This window comes from Phoca vitulina, unplaced genomic scaffold (assembly GCF_004348235.1).
Source record: "Phoca vitulina isolate PV1807 unplaced genomic scaffold, GSC_HSeal_1.0 scaffold19, whole genome shotgun sequence".
Taxonomy (NCBI): domain Eukaryota; kingdom Metazoa; phylum Chordata; class Mammalia; order Carnivora; family Phocidae; genus Phoca; species Phoca vitulina.
Genome location: NW_022589722.1, coordinates 14,280,056 through 14,292,419, shown reverse-complemented (window position 1 = coordinate 14,292,419; position 12,364 = coordinate 14,280,056).

Sequence of the window (12,364 nt, the reverse complement as noted above, 5' to 3'; positions counted from 1 at the left end):
GAAAAAAAACCCATAGTTTTGTCCCCTTCCATATATTAATTGATTAAGGCAAATCATTAATAGATACTAAAACCATTGGATGAAAGATAGTTGGGAAGTAGAACATTCATGAAATCTCAAATAACCATAAATTATTATTACATGGGGAAAGTAACCTTAACAATGAAAAGATCTCTGACCATCACACTATCCAAGTGATCAAACTTCATTCAACCAATAGTAGGACAATGTAGCATGAGGTACCTACTGATCTGATGCAATAAAACATCACCTATGACACTTTCCAGCCAAAAATGCTTAACCAGCATCTAATCATGAGGAAAGAACAAAGCAAATGCATAATGTGGGATAGACTACAACACAATTGGCTCAGACTCTTAAAATGTCAATGTTATGGAGTAACAGAGGGAAGAGAGGTTCTATTCTGATTTACACAGACTAGGGACTCATCATAAGGAAATGCAATTCATAAAACTCTATTGGATCCTGGATCAAAAAAAAGAAATGAAAACAGGCATAAAAGATGTTCTTAGGAAAAACTACAGAAATTTAAATACAGACTGTATATTGGAACACGGTAGATAATTATTCATTTTCTTATATGTGATCATGGTACTATAAATGTAGAACGACCTTTTTCTTAGGAAATGCATGTTGAAGAATTTAGGAATGAGATGTCATAACACCTGCTATGAATTTTCATATGGTTAAGAAAAGATCTATCTGTATAGAGAAAGAGCACAAGGTGCATATGCTGACAAACTGGTAAATTGACATAAAAGATATGTGGATGTTCACTGTATGAGTCTCACAACTTTTCTATAGTCTGAAATGTTTTAAAATAAGAAGTTGGCAAGGAAAAAAATATCCTACCTGATAGTTTCAAGGTTCCTTTTTGTGATCCATACCCTCGTAGCCTAAAGTTAGAAAAAGAAAGGGGATCCTCGTTAGATGCAGAAAAAGCTCTAATCAGGGCAGTGGTTAAATGTTTAGGCTTTGGAGCCAGACAGACCCAGGCTGAAGACCTGTGCAAGTTACTCTAACTCTGTAAGCTTCACTTCCCTCAACTATAAAATGAGGTTAATGACAGTACCCACTTCAAAGGACTCCCAGATTCATGAGATAATCCACAACAAGTGTTAGCAGGAAACCAGCACATAGTCACCACTCACAGATGCCTGCTCTGATTTCCAAAGTGCAATGTGACTTCTCATTAACACTTAAATATTTTTACATGACATACCCTATGGCTCAGATCAGAAATACTAGTTTCAATATCATCCATTTATCTGTTTACTTACTTTTCAAGAGCCTTCTCTGAAAAGTCCTAAAATAAAATTAATAATGATGATGAGGAGGATAGTGACAGGAAGATCATGTAGACAAAATGCAGAAGATGACAACTCACATTTTTAAGTTTAAGAAAATGCCAATGGGGAGGGGATCAAAAAGACATAATTCAAAGTCAAATACTCACATTTTTCAAAAGGTAGGGACAATTTCAGCAGATCTTACTTTGGGTGGGAGGGGTCACAAAATACTTTTAGAATCCGATAGACCCACTACCCCAAAAAACAGACATAGGGACATGATCCATGCAAATTAGAAGTTCATGGTCCCTCTGAGGCTTGTTCATGGACTAATAGGTGAGCATTATTGCCTCATGAATAGGGACATGGTGGGACCGAAGGACAAGACCCTCACTCTCCGATACCTCCATGTAAGATGTCTACAATCCTGTCACTGGACAAGCACTATGCCACCACTAGAAAATTGAAATATGCAATTCAACCTTGGGAGTAATAAAACAGATTCAAAACAAGTGAGCTGGATCTATTCAAAACAAGTGGGGCCTTGGAATAGATTCTCTTAGGGAGCAGAGGGATGTGAAGGAGAACAGAGGTCAAAACATCCTGCTTATGTAACACAGAACTCAGTTGAGCTAGAATCCTGGGAGGGGCTGATGGCCTTGTTTTATTCACATGCAGAACATCTAATCCTTGAGCAGAGGCCTCTAGGTCTGGAATCTGTATTCAATGAAGTTGAAGAGCCTCTTCAACTCAGGAATTTGTGTAGTTAACAAAATGATTTATCGAGTGTGATTGAGCCCACTCTGTTAGGAGAACTATTTATAGCTATGGCATAAACGCACCATCCACACACTACAGAGGATGTACAGTGGGTTCCAAAAACAGTTTCCAGCCTTCCTCCTGAGGATGTGGTAAGTAAGAGAACTTTCTCGGAGCCAGTTTTGTCCAGATCTCCATCTGCGTGCCCTGCTTTGCCCTTGTCACCACAGACAACTTATTAAAGAGTCTTAGTCTTTCCTCTCAGCACTTGCTCAAATTACAGCCCTCATTGAGCTACAGCCCTCCATTGATTACTGGAGGAAGCATTGCATCCCTCCAACACAACTTGCAAGATGTCAACTGTGGATTTGTGACAACAGAGTGCTCTCTCTCTCTCTCTCACCCAAGCACTCTCTGGTCCTGCTTCTCTCTGCAGAACTAAAATCCCTCAGCTCCAGCAATGCATTCTTAAAGGATGCCATTCTTAGCATTTTGTCAACAGGAGGAATATTTGAAACTCTTTTTGACCAGAAGAGTCACTTGGTACTTGTGATCTCCCTGAAAATGGATTGCCCATCAAAAAGAAACAGGGAAGCCAGGACACTCCTATGTAGTTCCTCAGAGGCCATAAGTCAAGCCATTACTCTTTAATCACTTCCTGTCCAACATCATGAGGGCCCACCAGGTGTTCTACTTGCTTTGGACTGCTGTTATCTTAATTAGACCCAAAACCATAAAATCTGAAGGACAGCTGGAAACATCTTGCTGTTTTCCTAGAGCTATTCCTCTCAGGCTCAGCTAAGTATATTTCAGAGGTGTTCCAGAGTGGCCTCATATGGGCCCACAAGGGCGGACTGTTAAATTTTCAGGAATTTTGCAAGTCAGTTGTTGAACTGTTGGTAGCTTAGAATTGGTAGCTTAAAATTGACCTGATAGGAATATTTACACCAAGGAAATAGGCAAACACTAAAAATAACGGTTCTCTCTCCCACCCACAGCTGGTTGTTAACTGTCTACCAGCATACTACTATTAGTAATGGTAACCTATGCAGTCTTTGTAGTGGTTAAACACACAGATTTTAGAGTCAGGCTAAACTGAACCAGAGTCCTAGCTTTACACTTACTATGTTACTTTAGTTTCACAAAATAAAATTAAGATATAAAAAAGTACTGTGCTGTGTAAAACCAATTTCCCATTCCTCATGTTTCCATTTGGAAAACTTCCATTAGACTCATATTCCTGGCTTTTCTCTGATCCCCAAGGGAGGAGAAGTAATGTAGGTGATTGGTGAATTTAGGAGAAGAAGCTGAGCGTGTGTGATTCTGCCATCCTAGCACATGGCATCAAACATCACGGGCTAAGATAGTTGCTTGAGCATTTAAAGGTTCTGCACCCAATTCCAGTGCAGGGGGGTGGGGTCAGGGGGGTAGTCCCCATACCACTCAGCAATTCTTGGACACCAACTGAGTGTCCTACAATTCAGTTCAATTCTGACACTATCTACCAGGAGACAGCATCAGAATCCACAGGTTAAGGGCCCAGTCCCACAAGACTGCCCCCTCCACTTCAGATGCCAACAGCCAAGTCCAGGTTGTCACCTGTGCTTCTGATCAACTGGCTATGAATCGGAGGTTTCCACAACCCCCTCCTCAGTTCAGCTACTTTGCTCACAAAATTCAGAGAAACATCTTACTAGATCACTGGTTTATCGGAAGATGTAACTCAGAAACAGCTAGATATGGGCAAGGGGATGTAGAGTTTCTATACTCTCTCAAAGAGTGACATTCTCACTCAAATCTCCACGTATTCACCAACCTAGAAGCTCTCCAAACCCCATCCCTTTGGGGTTTTACAGAGGCTTCATTACGTAGGCATGACTGATTAATCATTGGCCATTGGCGATTGATTCAACCTCCAGCCTCTCCCTCCTCCCCTGAGGTCAGGAGGGAGGTACTGAAAGTTCCAACCCTCTAATCACAGGATTGCTTCTTGAGGCAACCAGCCTCCATCCTTAGGTGCTCTAAAAGTCCCTCATTAACATAACAAAACACACCTTTATCACTCTCATCACTTAGGAAATTCCAAGGGTTATAAGAATTTTGTGCCAGAAACAGTAACAAAGACCAAATATATATCTCTTATTATAAATCACAATATCCAGCATCCCTATCAGGTACACAATATAGCCAGCAGGAAAGAGGCGGCCACACAGAAAGGCATGCCTCCTTCCTGTAAGGATACTTCTCAAACACTACATGTGACATGTATTTACATCCTATTGGCCAGAACTTAATCATATGGCCCTTCCAACTGCAAGGGAAGCTGGGAATTTGTTTTTATTCTAGCCAGCCACATGTCTAGCTAAAACCAGGATTTCTTTTAATATGTAAGAAATAAATAACAGATATTGGGAGGAAATTAATAGTTGCTGCCACAGCATATAAACATTAGACACAACTTGCTCACAGTAAACATTTAGTGAATATTACCCATAGGTCTTTTCTTATCAAAAGCATCCAAGTTATTCTATATCTCTATGCCTATAATTACGTGGAAGTTAGAAGCCAAAATATTCCTTTGGCTAAAGGTTTTTATTCCTATTTTCTAGAGTCCTCTGTTTAAAATCCCAACATCCTTTGGAAGGGCCAACCACTAAGAGGGAGAAGTGACGAGTGTATTAGCATTCATTGCTCTTGTGTGTACTTACGAGGCGCCCTGGGAACCAGGGAAGGAAGTGAAACTTTTCAGTCAAGTGTGAGACTAGAGTCACGGGTTTGGCACAGACACTGTCCAAGATGTATATACACAGAGAGCACTGGAGTGTGATGGAGCCATGAGGATACCTGGTTGGACACTGGAACAGGAGATGCATAGGTGCAAATTATAAACATCTTCTAATTCCTTATTTTGCAAAAAAAACTGGCCTTGAATTTTTAAATGAAGCAGAATCTGATTCTTTGCTTTCCCCCCCCCCCAAAATTAAGCCTTTTTCTCATATTCTTCTCCTTCTATTCAGCCAAGACATTTTTCTGGGTACCTTTCTTGACTCACCATCTATCAGCTTCAACTGGATCCTTTCCTGCAGGGAAGGCCTGCCATGTGCTCTCTGTGTGAGCCTGGGCAAGTTGTAAACCTCTTTATGCCTCTGTTTCCCCAGATGTAAATGGAGACAATAATAGTGTCTATCTTATAAAGTTGTTGTGAGCTCTTGAAACAGAGCCTGGTACATAGTAAGTACCATATAAATGTTGTTATTATACTTAATTTTGACCCATATCACATGCTACTATAACTTTCTAAAGGTAGGGATTTTTTTATCTCATCAAAAGCCTATGAAAATGATAGGTTTGATCATTGTAATGCTTTCTCTCAGAGATTATGAGAGTTATACCTATACAAGTCATCACCAATATGACATAAATGCATTAAGTATGGTTCAGAAGGTGCCTGGGATTACCTGTGTCCCTTTTAAGTTCTGTAGCATTCTACTCTGTTGGTATAGAGAGAAAAGAAATAATTCATTCCTTTTTTCATTCAACAAACACAATGCTACATTAAAGATACACTGAGCCACAAAACATGCTCTTTCCTTAAGAACCTCACAGTTTTGTGGGAGAGCAGGTATCCAGGATACTGAAAGCAATGTTGTTGTATTGTTGTCTATAACATTATCTATGTATCATCTATCTATCTATCTATCATCTATCATATAACAGTGAGAAAGGGAATATTTAACAGAATATTTCCTATTGCAAATTACTGAAACCCAACTCAGACTAGTTTTTAAAAGGGGAGAATTTATTGGCTCATTCCTTCATTTATTCAATAAGAAATTGCTGAAATATCTACAGGTAAAATTTTCAAACATTTTAAAGGTGGATCTGCATCTCTAGAAATCTCTCTCTCAGTCTACTCCTAAGCTCTGCTTTCCTCTGTGTTGGGTTTATTCTTAGGCTCTCCTCACATAGGCCCAAGACAGCCACCAGATTTGTCTGCTAGTTTAGCAACTTCAGCTGAAATCAGGAGCCTCTTTCTCAACTGATGCTGGTTCTCAGTGGTCTGGGCAAGTCATGTGCCCATCCCTGAGCCACTCACAGGGACCCTAGACTGGGAGTTTAAACTCAAGTGCCCTCTCTGGACAGCTGGAGGTGGGATCAGACTCACCCAAACCTTACGGACAAAAAGTAGGAGGAATGGCTTCATCAAGAAAAATGGGTGTTATTACCAAATGAAGGGAGACTAGACATGGGGAAAGCAAAACATCCACAACTATAGATCAGCTCCTGATCCTAGTGGACAAGGTATGGGGACAGGGTTTCAAAGAAAATCTCATGGAGGAATTGATGTGTGGAGTAAGTTTTGAAGGGCATTCAGCATTTAGCTGACAGATCGAAGAATTCAAAGCAAAAGGAAGAACATGTATAAAGACCTAAGGATGTGAAATCATGGCTTATTTAGAGAAACAAGTAGGATAGGAAATGATTTGTGGAGAAAACAGACATGAGGCAGGGAAGCATGAATTCAGAATGAAGGTCTCTGTGTGCCAATATGAAGATAATGTGGGCACATGTGTCTTCATATCTATGGAGATTTTTCCATGCTATTTTATTGACATAAAAGAAATTAATCTAACACACACACAAAATTGAAGACAGAAACTGTAATTTATTTTTGTACATTCATTGCCTGGCACAATAGCCTTTTAATGTTTATAGATGTGAAACTGAAAAGTCTTTTGAGCTAAATTAGATTATTTCTGTCAACCATGCCCACATAGCATAGTGCCCTGGTACATTTTAAGTGTTCAATAAATGTCTTAGTGGTCACTAAATCAATTTTTGATGATCTATATTTATTTTTCATCATTCCTCAGATTTTAGCTAATTTGTTGTTACTTAATTCTCAGAAAACTTGGAGCAAGACATTGAGATGTGTTTAACTTAGAAACATTATTTTGCAGACTTATACCCAAATCAGCCCCCCCCCACACACAAAACAAAACAAAAACTTTAACATTGTTGTCTGGTGACTTGCAAAATAAGAAATATAAGTTAACTGTTTATATTTGGAAACTCTAAGATAAAACATAGAAAGTGGATCTTCATGATTGGTAAGGATTATTTTTTTATTTGAGTAAGACCGAGGTCAGTTCACCCTTTAATGAGTTTCTCATGAATTAATTTCATATATTTGCTGGCCTATCCTTCCTACTCTCCCAGAGCCCCTACGAATATATAAAATAAGAGATAATCATCCAATCACTCCTCTTAGGGTTACTGTTATTATATATCATTATATAAACTAATATTGCTATTACCATAGGTTATAAAACTGAACTTTAACAGGATCAATTAAAATACTGAGAGAGTAATGACATATAGAAACTGGAATTCCACCTTAGCCAAAATGATCATCTGCCTGTGGTTTCCCTGTATGTGCAGGGGTTTGAGGGGCAGAGAATCCTCTGGGCATATTTCCCACAGGAGCCTCTACCAGACACCTTCTATCCCCCTCTTGCCTGCCCTAGTCCCTCAGTCTTGAGCTTGTCTCTCTGAGTCATTTTGAAACCTGATGTTGCAGTCGATAGCCTTAATAGAGGGAGAGGGGAGAGATCATTCATCGCTAATTTGATGAATATTTATCAAGCACTAATGATATGTCAGGAGCACTCTAGAAACTGGGGTTACAGAATCTCTGCCCTCATGGAGTTTTTATTCTCATGAAAGAATAAATATATAAAACAAATAAATATGTAATGATAGATAGTAGATAACACCCTGTATAAATGGAGATAAATAAGGCAGAGAGGGGGGTCAGGGGACATAGTGAACAGAGAAAGCCTCTCTTGGAAGGTGAAATATGAACAAAGATCTGAAGGAGATAAAGAAACAGTCATGCTGATAGTTGAGGGAATACTGTTCCAGAATGGGAACAGCAAGCACAAATGTACTGAGGCAGGAATGTATCTGGTATGATAGAAGAACACCAGATAACCAGTGTGTTGGGAGCAGAATGAACAAAACAGAGAATAGGAGGAGATTACACCAGAAAGAAACGGACACATTGCACGGTCCCTGTAAACAGTGGGGAATATCCACACTTGCTTTTCATTATAGAATGCCTTATGTGTCTCCTCTGTGTGTTGTCATTTTCCCCCCTTCTCTTGCTTTTTATTTACTGTTGAGTAAATGTTCCTCAAGAACATTTGTCATTTTGACTGCCCAGAATCCCAGTCCTCCTTTTCTAAAGCAGCAAGGTGATTTTTTTTTACAGGGAAAATGGTATCTTCACCATTGCTTGTGCTAATCAAAGTGCTATATGTGTCAGTGATATATGTATCAGCTCAGCCAATCACACCTCTTTCCCTGGAATTAGCTTCTTCACTAAGATGGAGAATTATTGAAGGTTTATCAACCTGACCATAATACTAAAAAGATTGTCCAGTAGTTTCTGATTCCCCAAAGCTACCCTGATTTTCCTGTCCTTTATGAGATTGACTGTGAAGCTTTTCTCTCAATTCCATAATCTGACCAAGACTTCCAGCAAATTCAATTTTAACTTAACAAAGAATACCTAACTTATCATCAATCTACCCTGGCTCTTGTTCCTGTCACAACTCTTATCATATGGTGTTCTTATTAATGCTAGGTTGTGGACTTGCAGAAACTGGTCCTTTCATAGCTAAAATAAATTTGTCATTAAAAACTAAAATTTCAGGGCGCCTGGGTGGCTCAGTTGGTTAAGCAACTGCCTTCGGCTCAGGTCATGATCCTGGAGTCCCGGGATCGAGTCCCGCATCGGGCTCCCTGCTCGGCAGGGAGTCTGCTTCTCCCTCTGACCCTCCTCCCTCTCATGCTCTCTGTCTCTCATTCTCTCTCTCTCAAATAAATAAATAAAATCTTTAAAAAAAAAAAAAAAAAACTAAAATTTCAATCTGGAGAAAGTGCTAACATTTTCCAGTTGGTTTATCAGGATAGTTTAAAAAAAAAAAAAGCATTGTTTGCTATGATTTGACACACTAGAAAAAAGTTATCTCTAGAAGAGATAGAATAAAGAGAAAAAATGGGGGCGCCTGGGTGGCTCAGTCGTTAAGCATCTGCCTTCAGTTCAGGTCATGATCCCAGGGTCCTGGGATTGAGCCCCGCATCAGGCTCCATGCTCGGCTGGGAGCCTGCTTCTCCCTCTCCTATTCCCCCTACTTGTGTTCCCTCTCTCGCTGTCTCTCTCTCTGTCAAATAAATAAATAAAATCTTTAAAAAAAAAAAAGAATAAAGAGAAAAAATAATAAAGACAAGGCAAGGATTAGAATATTGTGATTAAGCACATAGGCTCTGGCATCACAGCTTGAGTATGCAGCTCAGCTCTGCCCTCTGGTAGCTACTCAACTTTAAACAAGGACTTATCTTTGGTTCCCCTAGAAACAGACCCTAAGATGAGGATTCCACTGCAAGAAATTTTAGGAAGTGATCCTAGGAAACACCAGTGGGGGAAGTGAGAGAGGGACGTGGAGGCACCTAATTGAAAGTACATTACCAAAACAGTTTTCCTCAGAAAGATGGCAGCAGAATAGGAGGACCCTATGCTTGCCTCATCCCATGAATACAACTAGATAACTATCAATTCATCCTGTACCCCAGAAGTCAACCTGAAGACTGGCAGAACGAACTCCACTACTAAGGTTAGAGAAGAGGCCACACTGAAGAAGGTAGGAAGTGCAGAGATATGGTGTAGGGGAGAAACAGGTCCTGGTTGCTGTGAAGGGGAGGGAGCCAGGGTCTTGGAGAAGGGCTAAAGAGAAAGAGAGAAAAGCACACAGGGGAATACACAAAGAGAACATTTCCCTATAGCCATTGGCTTAGAAAGTGAGAGGGGCTGAATTTCATGAGGATACTCACTGGACTTGAGAAAAGAATGAAAGACATCAGTGAGACCCCTACCACAGAAATAAAAGAGTTAAGAAAGAATCAGTCAGAGATGAAGAATGAAATAAATGAGATTAGAAACATGCCTGATGCAATGAGCAGCAGGCAGGAAGAAGCAGAGGAATGAATTAATGACCTAGAAGACAAAGAAATGGAAAGTAATGAAGCTGAACAGAAGAGAGGAAAAAAAATTATGCAAAATGAGAACAGACTTAGGGAACTCAGTGACTCCATCAAATGTAATAGGAGTCCCAGAAGAAGAAGAGAGAGAAAAGGGGGCAGAAAATTTATTTGAAGAAATAATACCTGAAAAATTCCCTAACCTGGGGAAGGAAACAGATATCCAGATCCAGAATGCACAGAGATCCAACAAAATCAACAAAAACAGATCCACACAAAGATATATTATAATTAAACTGGCAAAATACAGTGATAAGGAAAAATTCTTAAAAGAGGAAGACAAAAGAAGACAGTGACTTATAAGGGAAAACCCATAAGGCTATCAGCAGATTTTTCAGCAGAAACTCTCCAAGCCAGAAGGGATAGGCATGATATAGTCAAAGTGCTGAGTGGGAAAAATCTACAGCCAAGAATATTCTATCCAGCAAGGCTAACATTTAAAATAGAAGGAAAAATAACGTTTTGCAGACAAATGAAAATTAAAGGAGTTCATGACCACTAAGCCCTTCAAGAAATACTAAAGGGGACTCTGCAAGTGGAAAAGAAAGACCAAAAGTGACAGTATGAAAGTAGGAAACACAAATGCAGTAAAAATGAATATTTCTATAAAATAATCAGTGAAGGAAATCACAAAATAAAAGGATGTAAAATATGACAACATATACCTAAAATGTGGGGAAGACCAGAGTAAAGAATGGATTCAAACTTAAATGACCATCAACTTAATATAGATTGCCAAATGCAGGTGTTATATACAAACATGGTAACCACAAATCAAAAACTACTAATAAATATGCAAAGAATAAAGACAAATACAAATATGTCACTAAAGAAAACCAGCAAACCATGAAAAATAGAAAGATAAGAAAGGATCAGAGAAAATCTCTAGAAACAACCACAAAATAAGTAATAAAATGACAATAAATACATATCTATCAATAATTACTTTGAATGTAAATGGACTCAATGCACCAATCAAAAGACATAGGGTGTCAGAATGGATTAAAAAAAAAAAAACCACGACCCATCTATTTGCTGCCTACAGGAGACTCATTTTAGACCTAAAGTTACCTACAGACTGAAAATAAGAGGATGGAGAAACATTTATCATGCAAATGAACACCAAAAGAAAGCCAGAGTAGCAATACTTATATCAGACAAACTAGACTTAAAACAAAGACTGTAACAAGAGGCAAATAAGGTCACTATATAATAATAAAGGGGACAATCCAACAAGAACATATAACAATTGTAAATATTCATGCACCCAACATGGGAACACCCAAATACATAAAATGATTAATAACAAATATAAAGGAACAAATTGATAGTAATACAGTAATAGTTGGGGACTTTAACACCCCACTTAAATCAATGGATAGATCTTCCAAACAGAAAATCAACAAGGAAACAATGGATTTGAATGATACACTGGATCAGATGGATTTAACAGATATATTCAGAACATTCCATACTAAAACAGCAGAATGCATGTTCTTTTCAAGTACACCTGGAACATTCTCCAGAAAAGATCACATAGTAGGCTGCAAAACAGACCTCAACAAATTTAAGAAGATCGAAGTCATAACATGTACCTTTTCTGACCACAACATTTTGAAACTAGAAGTCAACCACAAGAAAAAATCTGGAAAGACAACAAATACATGGAGGTTAAGATGCTACTAAACAATGAATGGGTCAACCAGGAAATAAAAGAAGAAATAAAAAACTACATGGAAACAAATGAAAATGAAAACACAATGTTTAAAACCTTTGGGATTCTAAGAGGGAAGTTTATAGCAGTACAAGCCTACCCCAAGAAGCAAAAAAATCTCAGATAAACAACCTAACCTTAGTAGCTAGAAAAAGAATAACAAATGAAGTCTAAAGCCAGCAGAAGAAGGAAATAATAAAAATTAGAGCAGAAATAAATGTATAGAAACTACAAAAACAATAGAACAAATCAATGAAACCATGAGCTGGTTCTTTGAAAAAATTAATAAAATTGATAAGCCCCTAGCCAGACTTATCAAAAGAGAAAGGACCCAAATAAATAAAATCACAAATGAGAGAGGAGAAATAACAACCAATGCCACAGAAATACAAATAATTTTAAGAGAATATTATGAAAAACTATATGCCAACAAATTGGACAACTTAGAAAAAATGGATAAATTCCTAGAAACATATAA